At 44.6% G+C, this 20,125-nt stretch overlaps 1 pseudogene; it reads right to left on the reverse strand.

The window, feature by feature from the left end:
* LOC119060032 (40S ribosomal protein S7-like) overlaps positions 1-18,947 on the reverse strand; it is a 90,053-nt pseudogene extending 71,106 nt beyond the window's left edge.
* Positions 18,948-20,125: the final 1,178 nt, after the last annotated feature.

Consider the following 20,125-nt stretch of genomic DNA (forward strand, 5'->3'; position numbering starts at 1 on the left):
ACTCCTTGACAAGAGTGATGCTTAACTGCAGACCACTACAAAGCTAGGCATTCACTAAGAATTACCAGTGTTGATTTTAAACTTGAGGTTGCCATGTGAACACACTGTGCCATAGATCAACGCCTGGCTTTCATGCTTTGAAGTCATGCTTCGGCCTCAGCATAAATTCTTTTCCTCTATCAACTTTGTAAACATTTGTCCCCCTCAACTGTGCTCATTTCCCAGGAAAGCAAACAGCTTGAATAAAAATTATATTTGTAAAAGTGCATGTGTAGTGAGCCTGGTGGCCAATAGGAGCAGTATGACCATCTGGGTACGTCTGTGGACAAAGTATAAAGGTGCTAAATGCTGTGATTTCTTTTAGCCACTTAAGTAGTTGAGCAGACTAACTCGTTTATTAACTAGACTGACCTAGCGAAGCTGTTAGAGGAGCTCTGAATAGCAGCCAGAGCTGTGCTCATCCAGCGGATGAGCAAATGTAGGAGACGCCCAGAGGCCTCTGTAGCCTGAATTCCGTCATTGGGTAGAGCTTCTCCTCAGACACCATTTTTCTGTCTCAAATTGACCTTGAAGCTCAGACTAGTTCTGCAACAGGGCAAGAGTAGAGGGAAAAGGTGAAGAGCCAGAAAAGATGGCAGATGGCTTTGAAAAACAGTAGCAGGCATTCTCAGATCACTCAATAACTTGATAAATTTTTAAAGAAGTACAAATAACCACAGAGAAAAAACAGAGAAGGAAAAGAGAAAGACCCAGAAAGACAAATGAGATGTCATGCTCTCTTAACACACTGGGACTCCATACGTGTCTGTTGGCTATTGATAAAGAAAGGCCCTTTCTATTATTTAAAGTCAAACACCGTGTTATGTATATTTATTTGTTCATATTTTACATTTACATGTCATCTCACAGATTACGTTTTTTCAGTTATTTCTCTCTTGAATATAATCTAGGAAACACCAGTAGGGGAGTTATAGGTCCTTTAACAGACGGGGAAACCTGCCTAAGATGCCCATTTGGTCCGTGATGGCAGAGCACTGGCTCCCACGAAGGCTTCCGAAACCCATTTTGGAGCTTGTTCTTGCCGAAATAGGTTCAGCGCATATGTGAAATGGGTGTCGGTAATTAAAGAGCAGATTCATCGTGCACGTTCGGTTTTATCTCCTTGTGTTTCCCAGTGACGGGACTTGAGGGGAGGAGGCACGACACGGAGGGCACGATCTGCCTCTGGGGAAGGCAGCCCGCGGCTGCCGGTGCGTTGAGCGAATGGCCCCGTTCACTCTCCCTGGTTTCACTCACGGCACTTGAGGGGAGGGCGGTGCTTGCTCGTGCACCGTGTGACAGCAGGTCGCCCAGAGTTACATTTTATCCCGTGTGATTTTTCTCTCAGGGCAACGTTATCTACCAACATTGCCTGCATCCCTGCTAGGTGTGGGGAAAAGTAGAGATATTAAAATTTCTGAAAAACCTAAAGCTGTAATAAGGAAAACTCTTTTTTTTTTTGCAGGAATTGGGGGTGAGAGGGGCAGGAGAGAAATATATGTGTTTCTGTCTCCTCATTCTGTTAGTTTACGTGTTAACTGTAATTTAATTTGCTCATAAAACTCTCACTCTAGGAATATTCCAGGATGTGAAAAGCCATCAATATCTTTTGCCCAGTCTATTATGATAAGTTTCTTATCAATTTCCTTATTCTCCGTCACTCCCTATGTGACACTTCAGTTTCCACTTAACTGCCCACACTCGCTTTCTAAAGCACAGAACTAACCACTCACGTGGGTGTTGCAGCCCTGGGAAGGCCCACGCACAGTGGTGCGCCTGCGCGCCTGCAGGCCCGCCGCAGCCGATTCCGCCGCCCAGCCTTCTGCCCACAGAGCTCGGACCACAAGACCAAGAACGCCCTTGAGCCTTTGATTGTTGCTCTCTCTCCCTTCAGTGCTCTCCTTCCAACTTCCCCCCTCAAAGTTCGTAGGTTCATTCTTCCAAAAACAGTAGTGTTTTTTCTAGAAATTTCTGTCTCCTCTTTTTTTTTTAAACAACTGATTCCTCGCTGATCCGTTCCTCATAGAATTTTCTGGTATTCTATTATGGTTAGTTGTTCATGACTCACTTTTGCTTGTGTGTGTGTGTGTGTGTGTGCACACATGCACGTGTGCACATGCGTGTGATTACGAAAGGAAAGTGGGAGTCAGGGTGAAGGAAGAAAGCACAGACCTTGAACTGGAGAGAAGTCCCGGTAAGATGCACTCTCAGAGCCCACGCTACATTTTTTCTGTTGATGTCTGCCTCTTTCACGGTCTTTCCTCACACCAAGGAAAGGTGAGTAAATAACAGAAGGAACGGTTCTCTCCTGGAAATTGCCTTACCTCACCTGAAGGCCAGGACTAGCTCTGGTTTATCAGTACTTATATGAAGAGCTCAGCTCCTGGCCCAGAAGCAGAGGCTCCACAATCGTTGGTAAAACGCCTGACCCAGAGGACAGAGCGCTTCCCTCCGGGTATAACTCCTCTACCACCCTCGCCCCTGACTTTGCTCCTGAGACTGTCTCTGTCATCCGCCCCAGTTTGCCAATGGATACCTCAATGCCAGTGGCCTGCGCAGAGACGGGCTGAATTGAACTTCGCCTGCTACTACATCTGTCTCTACGCAGCTCGACTGAAAGTGAGGGTCAAACACCTGAGGGTCTGACACACTCATGGGCTCAGGATTTGTCCCCGTTTTGACCCTGCAACGTGGAGACATGGGTGGAAGCCAGCTCCTCACCCCGTCCACACATTCTTTCTCTCCCTTAGCGGTGAGTTGCCTGCTTATGAATTCTTTCCTCCTTCAGGAATGTTTTGATATTATTTTAGCCTAATACCTTTCAACCCCAAATAAACTAACAAAAGCAAAACAAACACAAAATATACCCAAGGCTGCATTCTCTTAGTCATGATTGTGTCTTTAAAAGATAAGTAAATGGATGTGAGGTCCTGGGCAAATTTCATCTCTTTGGTGCCATGCCTGATGCCCTGACATTAAAGCCTTAAATAGCACTGATTAAGATCGTCAGCTTGCTCAGCTTTCATCCTTATCCATTTTTGTAGATGGACAACAAAAAAGAAGCTTGTTTTGAGTCAGTGTTAGGTGAGTACCAGTAAGAGTTCTGGGGGGATAAAACAGTGAAACAGAGGCAGGTATAGTGCCATTTCTAAAAGCTGCAAACCCCAAAGATAAGATCCAGTTTCCAGGCCTCCCTTGAGCTGTCTCTCCTGACTTGTTCTGGAAATAGTGGGAGGCATCTTTCTCTCACAATCATTAAACTTACAAACTTTTAAACATCAAGACAAGAGAGAATTAAAATTATTTCTGATTCAGGGAAGTGTTGCTACTAATGTGTGTGTTTGAACTTAAGTAAAATTGAATCTTTTAATCATTGCAGTTGTCAACAACAACAACAATGAAGGTGAAGAAACCCACGCTCTTGTAGTCCAACATAGTTTGCTCCTTCATGGAAAAAGTAATCAAGATGTCACTCTGAACAAAACAATGCTGCAAAACTGGAAGCGAGCGCTTGTTAAGATTAAAGGAAAGATATTTTTTAAAAGCATATTTATGGATTCAGAGAGTGGACTCAAGCATCTTAAACCTCATAGTGTTGATCATACATTATATTCATTTGGCATTTCAGAAATCACCTCTGAGGCTCTGTGTTCTAGAGAAGATTAAAAGGAGGTTAAGACACAAAATGGAGTAACAGTGATTGGATTTATTCTCCAGCCTGAAATAACCAAGAATTCAGACAAAAATATGCAAACCAGGGTATTGTTCAACACATGAAGCCCCTGGTAACGAGGGACAGTGATCCCAAAGAGATGGGAGACAAATGAAAGGGGTCCAGTGATCGCCCCAACTGATGGTGTGGAGAGAGTTTCTGGTTCGTGTAGGGAGGGAGGACTCAGAGTTTAGGAGTGGTCTCCTTGAGTTGACAAAAAACTACAAACCAAGGCTGTTAGAATTCAGAGGGCCGAGCACCGGTGAGGAGAGAAGGGCATATAGAGAGAACTCTGGTGATTTGTAGAATTCCATCAAGTCCTGATCAGTGAATTTGTTTGAGGAGACAAACGGGGACCAGAACCACCCTGAAAGGATTAGAGGAAACCGTGCCCAGTGTTCACACAAAGACAAATGAGTGCCCATTTCCAACAGCCAGAGCAGAGAGTCACCTGAAAAAGCATCACGCTTCAGCACTGGGGAATAATTAACCTAGAATAAATGCTGCTCTGGTCCTATCTCGATAATCATAAAAGCCAAACCTAAAAGATTTAAACTCTTTTCAAGTAATTTATTGTTACTGCATTGTTGAACAAAAGCTTAAGAAATTTATGAAAATACAAAAATATCCAGCTCTCAATAGTTAAAAACTGCATTGTCTGGCTTATAAACAAAAATTACACAGTGATAGAGTTGGTAAATAAGCATTTTAAACACAGATATTATGACTATTGCATATGGTCAAAAAAACAGAGGCAAGACCACACAAGTTATGTTGCAATGTGGAAGAGAGGGAGAAAAAAAGACCCCAGTTGAATTCTGGGGCTGAAATCTGCAGTCTGAAATAGAGAATACATGGGATGAGATTAATGGCAGTTAGACATTGAAGAAGAAAGTATTAGTGAACTTGAACGTGACAATAGAAATTATTCCAGATGAAACTGGGAGAAAACAAAAACAAAAAATGAGAAGAATATCAGTGTACTCTGGGACAACCAAATATATGTGTAATTGGAATCTCCAAAAGAGGGAAGGCATACAAAATATTTGAATGACAAAAATTTCCCCAAATTTGATAAAAAAATGTAAAACGAGATCTAAGATGTTCATCAAAGCTCAAGCATAAGAAACAAAGAAAATGACACCATGGTGCATTATAAGCTATTGCTTAAAGCCAGTGAAAGAAAGAAAAATTTAAAAGCAGTGAGAGAAAAAATATGTCTATAGACCAAAGGGAAAAATAAAAATAACAGCAGCTTTTTGTCGAAACAATGCAAGTTAAAAAAGACAGGAATAGTGTACTGAGAAGAAAGAAACTGGTTAACCTGGAGTTTATTACCAGTGAAGACTTCTTCAGTCATGCAAAAGCTGAAAGCATTTATCATCACCAAACCTGTACCATAAAAGGCATGATCTATAAAAGAAAACAAACCTTATAAATTAGACTTTATTGAAATAAGAACTTTTGGTCTTAGGAAGGCAGTGTAATGAGAATGAAAAGGCAAGCTGTGAACTAAGAGAAAATGTGTGCATATCACATATCTGACAAAGGACTTGTATCCATCACATGTAAAGAACTCTCAAACCTCATGATGAAGAAAACTAAAACTCACTGAAAGACAGTCAAAGGATTTGAACAAGCACTTCACTGAAGGAGGTATAAGGATGGCAAATAAGCATATGAAATACTACTCAACATAATTAGTCATTAAGAAGATGAAAGTAACACAAGGAGGTACCATGTATACTGTTAAAATGGTTTACATTTCTTTTTTAAAAGATTTTATTTATTTATCTTTAGGGGGGAAAGGAAGGAGAGAGGGAGAGAAATCTCAATGTATGGTTGCCTCTCCTGAGTCCCCTGCTGGGAACTGGCTTGCAACCTAGGCATGTGCCCTGACTGGGAATCGAATCGTGGTTGTTTGGTTCACAGGCCCACACTCAATCCACTGAGCTACACCAGCCAGGGCTAAAATGGTTTAAATTTTTAAAACTGATCATACTAAGTGTTGACCAGGATGTGAAGCCACTGGAGTTCTCATACACTTCTGATGGGAATGCAGAGTGGAGTGGCCATTTCAGAAAATAGTGGGGCAGTTTCTTCAAATGTTAAACATGCACATCCTATATGATCCAACCATTGAACTTTTAGGGATTTAGGCAAGTTAAACAAAATCATATGTCCATGCAAACACTTGTACACAAATATTCCTGGTAGCTTTATTTGTAATAGCCCCAAACTGGAAACAACCAAATACTTATCAACAGGTGAGTGGATGAGCAACCTGTGGTGTGCATACCTGCAATACAGGTGAAAAGGATAAGCTGTTAAGAGACACAACAAAATGCATAAATTTGAAGATCATTATGTTGCATGAAAGAAGCTGGACAAAAATTGAGTACAGCTTGTATGATCTAATTTACAGAACATTCTAGAAAATGATATAATTCGTAGTCACAGAAAGCAGATCCGTGGTTGGCTAGAAATAGGGGTGGGGAGAGGGAAAGTTTGGAGAGAAAGGGAAGGAGAAGTTACAAAAGGGCTCAAGGAATCTTTTTGGGTGGATAAGCTCATGATTTTGATGTGGTGATGGTTTTGTGGATGTATCCATGAGCCAAATCTGTAAACATGTGCAGTCTAATATGTCAATTACATGTCAGTTACACTGCTTGTGAGAAAAGGTTGTGATATAGGCACTCAGTCTGGGTTTAAGGAAGAAATTGGTGTTTTTATGAACTAAAGACTTTTAATCAGTGAAACCTTATAAATATGAAAATATCTTACAGTCATTATGAGTCGTGGAAGACAACCAAACATTGGAATCTGTTGAAAAATAGTTGTCAGAAAATACATACACTTTTAAAACATATGGATGATGGCTCTCTCTGTGTGCAAGATTTATTGCCATATGCTGAATAATTTGTTTCAATGGGAAGAAATGATAATACAAATCTTGACATGATTTAGTAGTACAAGAAATGTTATGAAAATTAGTGAAATCTTTTGAAAATTATGAAGGAACCAAAAAATTTAAAATGCAATTGGCCAAGCAGTCGTGGTAATATGATCACCAATAGAAACAATGGTAAAAAATGTTTAAATTATTATTTTATTAATGAAATACACAAAACGGTTCTAGTAAGTTTCAAAAATACTTAATTTTGGAAGCATCTGAATTTTAAACAATGAGTTTTCTATTCAAAAACACTCCAAAGTTCAATCCTAAAAATATTTTTTGAATGAATGAATACAAATGTAATCATTGCAGGTTGAGCTTTGGGCCTGGATATTGTTCTTAAATTTTGCAGTTGACATAGAAACTAAAAGATAAATTAGCTCATGTGAATAGCAATTACCACTGCATTTGCCAGATCTTCCTCCCATCTTACCCTGAAATTTCCAGGAAATTGTTATTTCCCTGAAATAACAATGCCTGGTACTTGATGGATCTCAGTTATTATTTTTAAATGAATTCAAAGACTTTAGTGATTGTAAAGCTGATGTAGACTCTTCCATCATTGTCTCCTTCCTACACTTTGATAACTTGACTTGGAGAGACAGAGTGCTTCACTTTTCATCTCTCCTTCCTCCACAAATCCCTCTACTCTCCTTCCAGTGAAGGCTTCCCTGCCATGCCCACGTTATTCGTCATTTTGATATGTCTGTCTGGGAAGCTGACAGCCTTCAGGCATTGTTAAACAAAAATCTTGAAACTTGAAACACGATGTGATAGATGTCTTGCTTACTTAGCACTGGTGGACTTTCCTGGGAAGACTCAGACATGATTTGGACATGATTAAAATACTTATTATCATGGGAGTTGAAAGCAAGAGAAAGGACCTTCATTGCGACAATTTCATTGAACTTTCTTTTCATAAACTACATGGGGGAAACGGGTGTTTGTCTCTTTGTACTGCTAATACAAAGTAGGAAATACAATTTGGTCCATCACACTGTGATTGTTGCCTGGAAGAAATTGCAAAGATGCACTTAATCCCCCAAACACTTCGCTATTTCAGCAAAGATCAATGTGTTCTTTAATGGCATTTGGTTGACTTATTTCATTTTCAACATTAAAAAACAAACAAACAGATTTTCCTTTTAGCACATCCTACTTATTTAAATAATTAAGCCAATATTGAAAATTTATTGAGATAGATTTTCAGCAGTGACAGATGCCCTGGAGCCCCCTATGAATCTTTCTATTGGATTGGGCTCTCTTATAAAGACAGATTTTTAATTCCACAAAATAGAAAGTACCCTTAAGGCTTAACCAAATTAAAAAAAAAGATCTATTCTGAGAATTTAAATGGCTTCACCTCTTAAACCTGAGCTAATTTGAATCGCACAATCAATGCATGAGTTACAGTGTCTATGGAGAAATGTCAGGCTAGCCTTCAGGCCAGCTATCACGTAGCCCCTCAAGGAAATACAAACCAACTGTGAAAGAAAGAAACCAATAAGATAGGAAGAAAATTGCTTAAATGGCTTATGAATGTGCTGATTGTTGGTAAAGACTCCCTGATCTTATTGCTCATATACCATCTTAGTCAGCTGGAGCTGCCATTACAAAACACCATAAACTGGGTGGCTTAAGCAATAGGAATTTATTTCTCAGAGTTCTGGATGCTGGGAAGTCCAAGATCAAGGTACTGGTTGATGGGATTCTTTAGTAAGGGTTTTCTTCCTGGCTTGCAGACAGCTGCCTTCTGTTTGTGTCTTCACATGTCAGAGAGAGAGAGAGAGAAAGAGAGAAAGAGAAAGATTGGTTTCATTTTCTTTTCCTATAAGAACACTAATCCTATCACAGAATTCGCATCCTCATAAGCTCATTAAACCTAATGCCTCACCTCCAAAAACCATCACATTAGAGGTCACATTTGATTCTTTCAAAATGTGTGTTCTTCTTTAAAAAAACATTCATTCTATCCCAACAGGCTCAAAAGACTTAACTCATTTCAGTGTTAATTCTAAAGTCTAAAAGTCCAATGTCTCATCTAGACATCATCTAAATCAGATATGGTGAGACTTAAGGTGTGATTCAGCCTAAGACAAAATTCCTCCCCAGTTATGAACCCATGAAACCAGATAGGTTACATGTTCCCAAAAATACAATGATGGGCCTGGCATGAGATAGGCATCTTCATTCCAAAAAGGAGCAACAGGAAAGAAGGAAGGTGGAAATGGGTACCAACAAGACCAAAACGTAGCAAGGCAAATTCCATTAGGTCTTAAGTCTCAAGAATAATCTTTGGTTGGATGCTCTGTACTTGGGATAGAGCCTGAAGGAGGTAATTATGGTAAAGTGATGTCATTAGTGTGGGCCCTAATCAGTACCATTGATGTCCTTATAAAAAGAGGAAATTTGGATGCAGACACACACAGGGACCACATCATGAGGAGACACAAGAAGACAGCCAGCTACAAACCAAGGGAAAGGTTTCAGAAGAAACCCTGACAACATCTTAATCTTGGATGTCTAGCTTCTGGGACCACGAGGAAATAAATTTCTATTGTTTAAGGCACTCAGTCTGTGGCTCGTCATCATGGCAGCTCTGGCAAACTCACATGCTGACCAACACTAGGAATTCATTCTAAGGAATCAAAGCTATTGAACCTTGGAGTCGGAGGCCTGGTTCAACATCTTGGATAGGCTCCAGCCTTTCAGAGATGGAGCAATTCTGATCCTTCAAAAAGGTTGGACAGGGTTATTCCATTTGACCTTCCAACAACCTACACAATGTCCTTTCTGAGTGTATGTGGCTCCCCTGTAATTAATACAATTTGCCATTCCCTGTTCTTCTTGGAGACTTTCTCACTACTTAAAAAGCCAGAGCACAAAATCACTTATCAAGTTGGGCCACTTAAAGCTGCTTCCAGCTGGAGAGCAATCCCAGTATTCCTACTGACGGTGCTCACTCTACCCACGTGTGACTCTTCTCAGTACAGTGCACTGTGGCAAGTTATATTACCATTCATTCAATTCAACCATCTTGTTTTGTGTGCCAGGCATTGTATAGTGGCTGAGGGTACAAGATGAATGGGACGTGGTGTCCACCCTTATGGAGCTAAATTGCTTCGATACCATGAGGTGATAAAAACAGGGGTCCTGGAATTATTAGCATGAGACTTGAAGGAATCACCCAGTAATGGCCTTTCTCTGCCAAAGAATACCTGTATCCACTTGCCTGTATGGCTTCTGGAGCTCCAAGGTGTCTGTCTTCTGAAAATGCACCAGGATAAGAGTGGAGACTGGAGAAAGATAAATGCATACATCCTCCCATAGAACCAGATTCCCTGTAGCTCTTACAGGATCTCTCTTGCTTTTGTAAGGTACGAAGCTTTCTGCCATGTCCTGGGCACTTAGCATGGCAGAAAGAGCACATTCTTTGCTCCCAAGAAATGCTACAATTTAGAAAAATGGGAGCACATTTCAAACAAAGGCCTGGGAAGAGGCAGGACGTGCTGTAAGTGCTGAGAGGTGGGAGGCAGGGCACTGAGAAGGAGTGAGAACAGCCTGGGGATGTGCAGGAGCCAAGAGGCAGCCTGTAATTTTTTTTTTTAAGTTGGGAAAAGGAATCAGGAGCTATTTCTTGGTTAGTGAGCTTTGCTATCATTTGAATTTGCCCTCACAGGGGCTGATGGTGTGGGTGGACTGTATTGTTTGATTGTAAATTGGGGCAGCGCGTGGTGAGTGGTTAATTTAAGAGGGAAGAATTGGTCTGACGAACAACCGTATGTCCTCTCTGGGGTGTGTGTGTGTGTGTGTGTGTCGGGGGAGGGAGCCAGTACTGCATTTACTGACCAAATCAGCTCCATGTGGCAGGCCATTAGAAACTGTTTCATAGATTTAGAGAAGCTTGAAGCAGGTTCACAGAAGTTGAGGGCAAAGTTGGGATTGGAATTCAGCTTAGGCTGTGCACTTTCCACCAAAGAGCGGTTTTAACTTAAGTTAATTTAATTCTACGTATTTATTTATTATTTAATGCTAAAGAGACGAGACTCAGTGGTGCCCAGCTGAAGGAAAAAGAAAGTGACTTTGAGGCCCCACAGCAACAGAGTCTGTGATTGGTCCTAGGCTTCCCTGGTCACAGCCCCAGGCCCCACCCCCACCCCCCCTTCCTGATGTATCAGCAGGGTCCGCAGTGTGTCACAGGGGGCGGAAGAGTCCGTGCTGGACAACCTTGAGGTCAGAGGGTCACAAGGAGCACCTGGCCCCCCGCGGGGGCTTTCCTCTGGGTAGGGAGGGCCCCTTGGAAAGACTCCAATTGCCCTAGAATGGCTATTATTTGAGGGCCATGTAGGCAAGGTATAAAAATGACTGTTCCCGAGACATTGTCAAAGTGGTGGGGTTCTCTTCTAAAAATTAGCCAATGTGTGTCCCCGAGAGTCCCTGTGACCACGTGCCCCGTCCCCACTGCTGCCTGACTTGAGAAGGAGCCGGGGGGTCCTCTGCACATCACCGCAAAGGAAAGGTGAGGCAGCCACAGAGGGAAACCAGGAGATTCTTTTCCCCTTGGCTTTTCTGTTTCAAAAGAGTAGGCTCTTAGAGCAACGTAAAATGTTAAATGGAAAGAACTCTTGTGCATCTTAGATAATAAAGTAGATTTGGGACAACATCACTAACATGAGAACAAAGCTTTCCTCCCCTTCTCTCCACCAGAAAAAACTTCCTAGACCCTGGGAGTGTGGGAAAAGACAGAGAGGAGGGGGAAAGGCAGAGAGGTTTGTAAGGTCTAGAGGAGCACGGCCCCACTGCAGTGGAGGAGTGGCAGCTGGCCTCAGAGATTGCCGGCCTCCCCTGGGGCCGCAGCAGCAGCTACAGCATCCGGGGCCCACGTGGGAACCAAGAAGCACCTGGCAGGGCCTGTGCGGTGGAACAGTGTGATCACCCTTCCTGTTGGCTTCATCCTGACAGCATTCACCACTCGTCGTGAGCGTTACATGTTTGGCCTCTGAGTCTTTCTCAGTCTTCATTTGACTTAATACCCATGTAAACTCTCTGCTTCCATTTCCCCCAGGTGGAAGTAAATAGTAGAAGAAGTGAGTAATGGAGGAAGGAAGAGCCCCTCTCTGGGATTTGGATGAGTGGAGAGAAACCAAAAGTCAATTATCTTTGCCCTGGCTGGGTAGCTTAGTTGGTTACAGCGTCATCCTAATACGACAAGGTTTTGAGTTTGATCTCCAGTCAGAGCACATACAAGAATCAACCAACAAATGCTTAAATAGATGGGACCACAAATCAGTGTTTCTCTCACCTCTCTCAAAATCAATCAAATCAAAACAAACAAAACAAAACAGGTCAGTCTGCTGCACTCCCAGGCCTCACGTCATCTGCTTCAGCACGAAGGGGTTCCCATAGGTGCTTGCGAAGCAGCATGTTTCTCCAGGTACAAGAACAGACACTCACCTGGCTGAGACTCTGGCTTCTGCACTCCCGTTGCCCTTGCAGGACCAGCAGACGTCTGCTGCAAAAGCTGGCTTTTTGGCACAAGTGATTTAGTGTTTTATATACTTAAAATTTCCTCTGTGCAAGTTCAGACATGACCGGACTCCTTGTCAGTTCAGGTTAGCTCGGCCCTCCCAGGGCTCCGACTGGGAAGAATGAAACTTTCCTCCCTCTCCCTCATATATTAACCCTGCTGAGCAAGCAGGACGACCTGCCCCTGACCATGTCGTCTGGGACCAATTGTTGACAACCTTGGGCGATTTTATCCCCACCCAGTACTCACTGAGATGAGCCAGGAGATGCTGAAGGAGCCCTGCTGGCCTCTGGAGAAACATGGAAGCCCTTTGGGAAAGGTCATGCTGGGCTGTCAGAACTGCATGAAGCTATTGGTGACCCAACCTGGGAGTGGAGTCAAAGCTGGTGACTTTCTGGAAACGCAGGACAAAATATTAGTTTGCTTTGTTATTAGCTGACATCCCAGAATTCAAAGCAACTGGGTAATAAATGGAGGGATGTATGGGGAGGGCCTAGAGGTGTGTCACCCAATATCCCCATTCAAGGGAGAACCTTCTGCCTATGCTTTGGAAAGTGTTGTGAGCAGGCAGCCCTCGGCGGTCAGCTCCTTCCAGCCTGTCTCAGCGGAGAGCTGCCTTGCCCAGGAGCACACCCTTCTCAGGATGAACTGCATGCCGTGGTCATGGAGGTAGAGATATGAAGGGTATTCCAGCCTGCAAGGACTCTGACGCCAACTACACAGAGTTGAGCCAAACTTTGCATGTTAAGTGCACAGTGTCTCACTTCAGACGCCAGCCACAAGTCTGGGGCCCTAGGCCATCCTCTCTTCTGACCAGCTGGCTACAAGTTTGGGGGTTCCCACTAACCCCTCAGGTTTGATACTTTGCTAGAACTCACAGAACTCAGGAGAGCTCTGTAGCTGTGAGTTCAGTTGTATTATAGTAAAAAGGATACAGACCAGGGCCAGCCACAGGGAGACACATAGAGTGAGGTCAGGGAGGGTCCTGGAGGTCATGTTACCCTTCCTTGTCCTTAGGACATGCGACTCTGTAGCACATTGATGTGTGACAATGCACAACACTGACCAGGGAAGCTCGCTCCAGCTTCCATGCCCCAGATTTTTGCTGGGGCTTCATTATATAGGCACAGTTGACTGAATCGTTGACTCATTCTTCAGTCCCCCTCTGCCCTCTCAAATTCAGGTTGACATCATGTGACTAAGTCTCAACCCTCTAATCACATGGTTGGTCTTTCTGGCATGACTAGCCCCCATTCTTAGTCATCTCATTGGTACCAACCATCAGGTGTGGCCCAGGGGGCAACCTTGAAGAACAAAGGCATTTTCCTGTCACTGGAAAAACTCAAGGGTTTTGAGCCCTCCCCCAGGAACCACGTACAAAGGCACAGCCCAATGCAGGACAAGTCTGACGGGACGTTTCTACTCTAGAATTTCCGTGGGGTGGCTGTGGCCTTTGCAGCTGTATTGGCAGCTCTACTTCTTTCTGATCACAATTTCAATACATGGGTATGGAGAATTCACATTAAGCATGAAAATTCCCCAAACAGTGAGGCAACATTGGGTATATACGGCATTTTTGGGCAAAGGAGAAATGTGGGGGTGGGAGGGCAGGGTATTAGGTTTGAGAAGTGAGAATGAGGGATTGACAGGTACTTGAGGAAGAGGGGAATACACATGGCAGGAACATTTTTGCTTGGCAACTCAGAAATAATGGGGCATGGGTGTCTAGCTAATAGGCTTGGAGTCTTCCCGACTAACATTAGGGTGAAGATGCTTCAGGTGGCCCTGACTGGTGTGACTCAGCTGGTTGGAGCACCATCCTGTAAACTGAGAGGTTGTGGCTTTGATCCTGGCGAGAGCACGTGCCTAGGTTGCAGGTTCCACAACTTCACTTTTATTTTTGATATTTTCTGGGGGTAGTGGACTTCAACAACAAATTTAGGACATTTACTTCACAAATGTACTCTGCACATTTTCATGGAAATTCTATGACGAAGGAATGTGTTTACTGCAGACCAGAAGGCCATCTGCGCAGTCAGTGGGAGGATGTGACACTGGCCGAGGCCTGAGGTCAGGGGACTCTGTTCCCCAAGTTGTCCTCTGCGTCTGCTTGATCTGGGGTGTGGGGCTGAGGCTGGCTGCTGCCTCTGCTTTTGAGAAATAGACAGGAAGCAGTTTGTGGGGGAGGTGGCACACTGGAGGATCCAGTCTTGTCGCTGTGCCAGCTGGCTTTTTCCCTTTCTTCTCTAAAGCCCCAGGTGGCGAGAACAGCAAGGAAAGGTGAAATTAAGAAAATTAAGGTGCGTGTGTGCTGGATCTGTAAAGTTCGTTGCTTGACAGCAGGTCCCCCAGGCCTTGCAGGGCATGGCGGGGTTTTTCCGTCAGGCTTTGTTCTCAGGTAAAGGTGATGTGGGCAGAGGGCGGAAGTGGGGGTGTCATATATATGGGCCACAAAGAAGAGAACTGGAGTCTGGGTGTCCGAATTGGAAGGATCTTGGAAGAAATTTTTGCTATAACATAAAGAAAATACTGGCCGAATGATTTTCCTTCCGAGGACTAGACTAGAACATGGTATGTGGAGATGCTTCTAATGGACCCATAAAATAATGTGAGCAATTTTTCAGATCACTAGCTCTTGATTTTTTTGATGTTTTTGCTAATCGAAGGTGTTCTAAGACTATTTGTTAATTAAATTTCCAGTTGTTCAACTCGCATTTCTCAACAGTTTGAAATTAAAGTTAGCTTAGGACAGTTCTCCACGTAGAAATATCAGAATTGACGAGCTTAATTCAACTACACCTAATTCCAAATAGTTGCAGTTACATTTTCTCCTTTCAGTTACGATTTCCTTGCCATTCTGATTATTGCAAGTCATGCAAATCAAGCTAGAGAGAGAAGAGATTTAATTTAATCAACTGTGGTTTTGCTTACACCAATTTGAATATTAGCCACAGTCCACATGTAAATGACAGGAGAGAAGGGAACTTGTTGCCATGCACTGCGACCAATTCTTGACACCATTCTTGTTGGCTAACCTCCTGTCAGATCTCAAGGTCAGGCTCACAGTCAAATTGATCATTGGAGGCTGTCTGTAGACCCTGGAAGAAGGCATTCCACATCCCAGGTCTGTGCTTGGGATGGTTCTAAAAACCAGCTGTTTGTTTTGATAGCTGTTTTTTTATGACTTATGAGCGAAAGATGGAAGAAGAGACAGAGAGAAGGGATTCTTTCTCTTTAACAAGAATTCTCAGTTCACTGAAACGAAGGGGCATTCTTTGCATTCCAGGTTCAGGAAGCCGGCTAAGGTATCCATCCCATGGGGAAAAGGAGCAGTCTAGGATATATGGAGCTGTTAGTGATCTAGGAGGAGAGAGCAGCTCTTCCTCCAAATCACCCCAAGGGTCGAGAACAGAGAAATTAACAGCACAGAGTGAGTTCTTAGCCAACAGGGCAGCAGAGGACAACCAGGAAAGATTTTTCAGGAACCACCCCTCTGGCTGGCTGGGAACAAAACACTCATCTCTTTGAAGTGCTAACATTGCTTTTTCATGGGGGTGGGGTGGAGTGGGGGTGAGGGGAAGAAAGGAGATGGGGATTGCAGGGTTATAAACACACTATCTGTTCATCTTGAAGGCGCAAGGCACGTGCCAGGCACAGATGTTTTGCTTTAGAAAGGCAGAGGTGCGTTTTTCATAGGAAAGCTGAGATCCTGGGACTGATTCTTCTTTTTCCTCTTCTTTTTTTCCTCCCACTAAACTGGGTCAGGGTGTTTCGTATTTTTGTTGTTGTTGTTACCCTGCCAGCTCAGAAGTAAGATGATTGGCTGAGACTTAGAGCTTAATGATTAGTGTTAAATACAGGCAGCTGGCTGTGTTTTGATTAAAAGCCACAATCAAGAAATCTGGCAATCTGGAATTTCATGATGGCTGAAGCCTGCTTTTTTTTTTTTTTAACCCCATTTGCACAATTATCAGTGTTTCAGGGTCTTTTTTCCCCCTATACTGTCATTATAGTTTTTTATGTTTGAAAAATTTGCAGAGCCCTGGCTAGTGTGGCTCAGTGGATTGAGCACTGGCCTGCGAATCAAAGCGTCACTGGTTCGATTTCCAGTCAGGGCACATGCCTAGGTTGCAGGCCAGGTCCCCAGTAGGGGGCGCACGAGAGGCAACCACACACTGATGTTTCTCTCCCTCTCTCCCTCCCTTTCCCTCTCTAAAAATAAAAAATAAAATCTTTTTAAAAATTGGCAGAAATCCTTCAAAGTCATGCAAGGTCCCTTGGTATCTGAAATAGCTAAGTAAGTGCTGTGTTGCCGCCCACATAACTAGTTTCCCTAGTTTCCGCTGCTGCAGACATGATTTGGTTTGTTACAGTGTTTAATTGTCCTTTTCCCCTCTGCTCAGTCAACTGCTCATAGATGGGAATGGGAAAAGCACAAGGGAATCAACTCCTTTTCGTGGTCTGGTGGCTCTGGAGGCTGCATTTTGTTGCTTCCAGGGCCACCTTGTGGATGACAACTGTATTTAGAATTTGGAAGTCAAGGATAAGAGCGAATTCATTTGGAAAGTGTAATACTATATTGTCAATGTAATTTTGGACTTTTCGGTAATAAAATATAAGTGTGGTGACTGCTACTTAGTTTGCATTAGGGAAACATTTCAGGAAAAACACTCCAATAGGAAAAATCAACTGTGATGAGTATGGAAATTTATGTGCCGCTATGGAATGTATGAAGAAAATCCAGATTTTGTAGGTTGTACACATCACCTGCGTATCCTTACAAGTGCCCAAGTGTTGGGGCTTGGGAAAGACAAGGCTGTCTCAGTTTACCGACTACCTCGGTTTTCAGATTTCTTCTCCCTGCGGCCCCCTAGGTGTGGCATCTGGCTGTGTGAGAGAACTGCCGTGCTGTTGGGGGGCTAAGGAGGGACAGCTCGTCCCCTGGCACTGGCCCCACATCTCTTAGTTGCAGACGGGCTGGGCCAGTCTCAGGGCTTCTGAGTGGAGTTTACCAGGGCAGCGGGTCCCTTCTGGGTATCGCGTTGGAGATGGGCCATGACTCGCCATGCTCCACAGGCCCCATGGCCCTTGATGGTGACCTTTGGCTGGCACCGGTCCTCTGGTAACTTCTGGGTCTCTCCGCTGAGGAAGGGACACAATTCTGGATCTCCTACAGACCACGCGTGGGCTCTGGGACAGCAATAACACGTTCCCAAACTACCTACGCAGACACACATGCACCACTGTTAGCCCTGCCGTGCTGGATGTGGTAGTGTGGCAGGCAGCTGGGCAGACGTGAGCAGAGCAAGGATGGGTGGTAGGCCAGCTACAGAAGGTCACCAGGGTGGTTTCCTCCAGGTGCCTAGCAACAGGCCAAACTGGGAAAACGAGTTCCTCGCCCCCGGGGTAAACTCCCCTCCCCTAGCATCTTGCTGTTCAGGTTGTTTGGACCCCCAGGCCCTTTGTATTGCTGGTCTTGTGGTTTAGACCCCTGACCTTTCCTCCCTAAAGACAGCATCTAGGCCTCAGCTGTGTTTCACCTCCAGGCCCAGAAAAGCAGCAAAACCAGATGAGTGACGCCATGGCTGCCTCAGGACCAGCTGCGTGGACCGATGACCCCCTGCCCTGGTGCCCACGAATCAGTGGAGACCTCCCCTAAGATTCCTGACTGCAAGAGGTAAGTAAACCCCCTCCAGACAAAAGACCCAGCAGGAGTTCTCCCTCTGGGGAGCACGCCTGTCCCGTTCCCTGCTCCCTCCCCTCCCCCTACACTCTAACCTCCTGAACCCTGAGGGTCCCCATGAGAGTTGCAGCCAGGGGAGCAGTGGGCAGTGGCAGCTCGCCCCGGGCGAACCCCCTGAGCCTGTCCGCAAGGCCCCCTTTCCTCCGACTTCCCAGGGAGCCGGCAGCAGCCCGGCTCACTCTCCCGTAGTGTCCTAGACAGCCCAAGCAGCCAGCCCATGTTCTCCTGTGGCTGCTTCTATGTGAAGCCTGCCCTTCCTTGTTTCACCGTCCTGAGTGCGTTCCTGCTGCAGCCAGTAAGTTCTTGCTTGCTTTACTGCCACTTTGTCTTTTTTAATTTTATTAAAAATTTTATTTTTAGAGAGAGGGAAAGGGAAGGAGAGAGGGAGAGAAGCATCGATTGGTTGCTTTTTGCACGTGCCCGGACTGGGGACTGAACCTGCAACCCAGGCTTGTGCCCTGACTGGAAATCAAACCGGTGACCCTGCGCTTTATGGGACGATGCCCAACCAACTGAGCCACACCAGCCAGGGCTGCCGCTTTGTCTCATGACTGGAATCTTTCCTTGGAGGAGACGAGAACTGAGCCTTCGTCCTTCCACTGGCGACAGCACCACACCGATGACCACCCCTCACAGGCCTGTCTGGGAATTGTCGGGCTCCCCACTCTGTCTGCCCAGGGCGGGAGGGGAGACCGGATGGTGCGGACCCTGGCCGTCGACCCCTTCGCCTTCGTTTTAATCTTCTCTGTGTCCCGTCAAGGCTAGAAGAAGGTCTCTGCCTTTGTGCGCAGCAGGACCCTTGGACCCGGCGTGACTCCTGTGGAGGAGACAGGCCTCCCTTTTCTAGACCCTCCCAGTCGTTTTTCCCTTATGACTTACCCACACTGAAGGCGCACGAATGCTCTCCATTCTTACACTGGACATTTAAGTCACTCTCTATTTCCGGAGACTCCCGGCGAGAAAAAGGCATTTGACGTTGCCTTCTGTGGGGCAGTAAGTCTTGGTGAAAGTTGGAAAATCGGGGTGAAGGCATGACGCAGAGTATCGTGTTGGCGTTGAGGCACTGTACGAGGAGTCAGCACAGCCTCCCCCCTCCCCCGTTTTTTTTTTTTTTTTTTTTGTACATTTTTATGAGCTGCCTGGCCGATCGTGATCTGGGGAAAGGAACATCGGTGAGGAGTGAAGTCCTCCCTAAGGAGAGAAGAGACGGAATTTCCCCCACTAGTTTAATGCTAGTGCATGTCTGTGGTTTTTACTTCTTAGTTCCAGCAGCTCGGGATGGCCTAGGATGGGAGAAGTCTCTCTGCTCACGCCCCACCTCCCTCGAGCTCACCGCCACTCCCCAGGGACAGTCGTGTCTGGTGTCAGGTGCTCTGGTGGTCGCGACTGGAAATTAATGCGTTTATACCTCTCTTTCTTCGTCGGTAAATTTGAACAGTATTTATTGTGTCCTCATTAGAAAGCAGTTGTTCCCAAATGTTAGCATTTGTCAGAAACACCCTGAGGATTCCTTAAAATACCCCCAAAGTTTCTGATTAGCAGGTGGGGGGTGGGCCTAAGAATTAAAAAAAAATTATTTATTTATCTTTAGAAGGGAAGTGAAGGAGAGAAGGAGAGAAATATCAATGTATGGTTGTCTCTCGTGCGTCCCCTGCTGGAAACTGGCCTACAACCCAGGCGCGTGCCCTGACTGGGAATCGTACCACGATCTTTTGGTTTGCAGACCCATGCTCAATCCACTGAGCTACACCAGCGAGGGCAGAATTTTGTTTTTTGATTATAGTTTATATTCAGTATCATTCTGTATTAGTTTCAGGTGTACAGCATAGTGGTTAGACAATCATACACTTTACAGAGCGTCCCCCTGATATTTTAAACACCCACCTGGCACCATAAATATTGAACAATACTGTTATTGCACCACTACCAGCTATATCCTCTATGCTGTACGGGCCTAAGAATTTGCGTTCCTAGCAAGTTCCTAGGTGATATGGATGCTTCTGTCAAGGAACATATTCTGAGAACCACTTTCATGAAGAATAAGAAATTATTTTTGACTTAAGCTACTTCTTCTTCTTCATTTATACACTGATTTTTCTTAATTACATATATTTTTGTTCTGGTGCTTATCTTTGTTCCGTGTGAAAA

The sequence above is a fragment of the Artibeus jamaicensis genome, unplaced genomic scaffold (genome assembly GCF_021234435.1).
Source record: "Artibeus jamaicensis isolate MK-2021 breed Jamaican fruit bat unplaced genomic scaffold, CSHL_Jam_final scaffold_1964, whole genome shotgun sequence".
In the NCBI taxonomy this organism is placed as follows: Eukaryota; Metazoa; Chordata; class Mammalia; order Chiroptera; family Phyllostomidae; genus Artibeus; species Artibeus jamaicensis.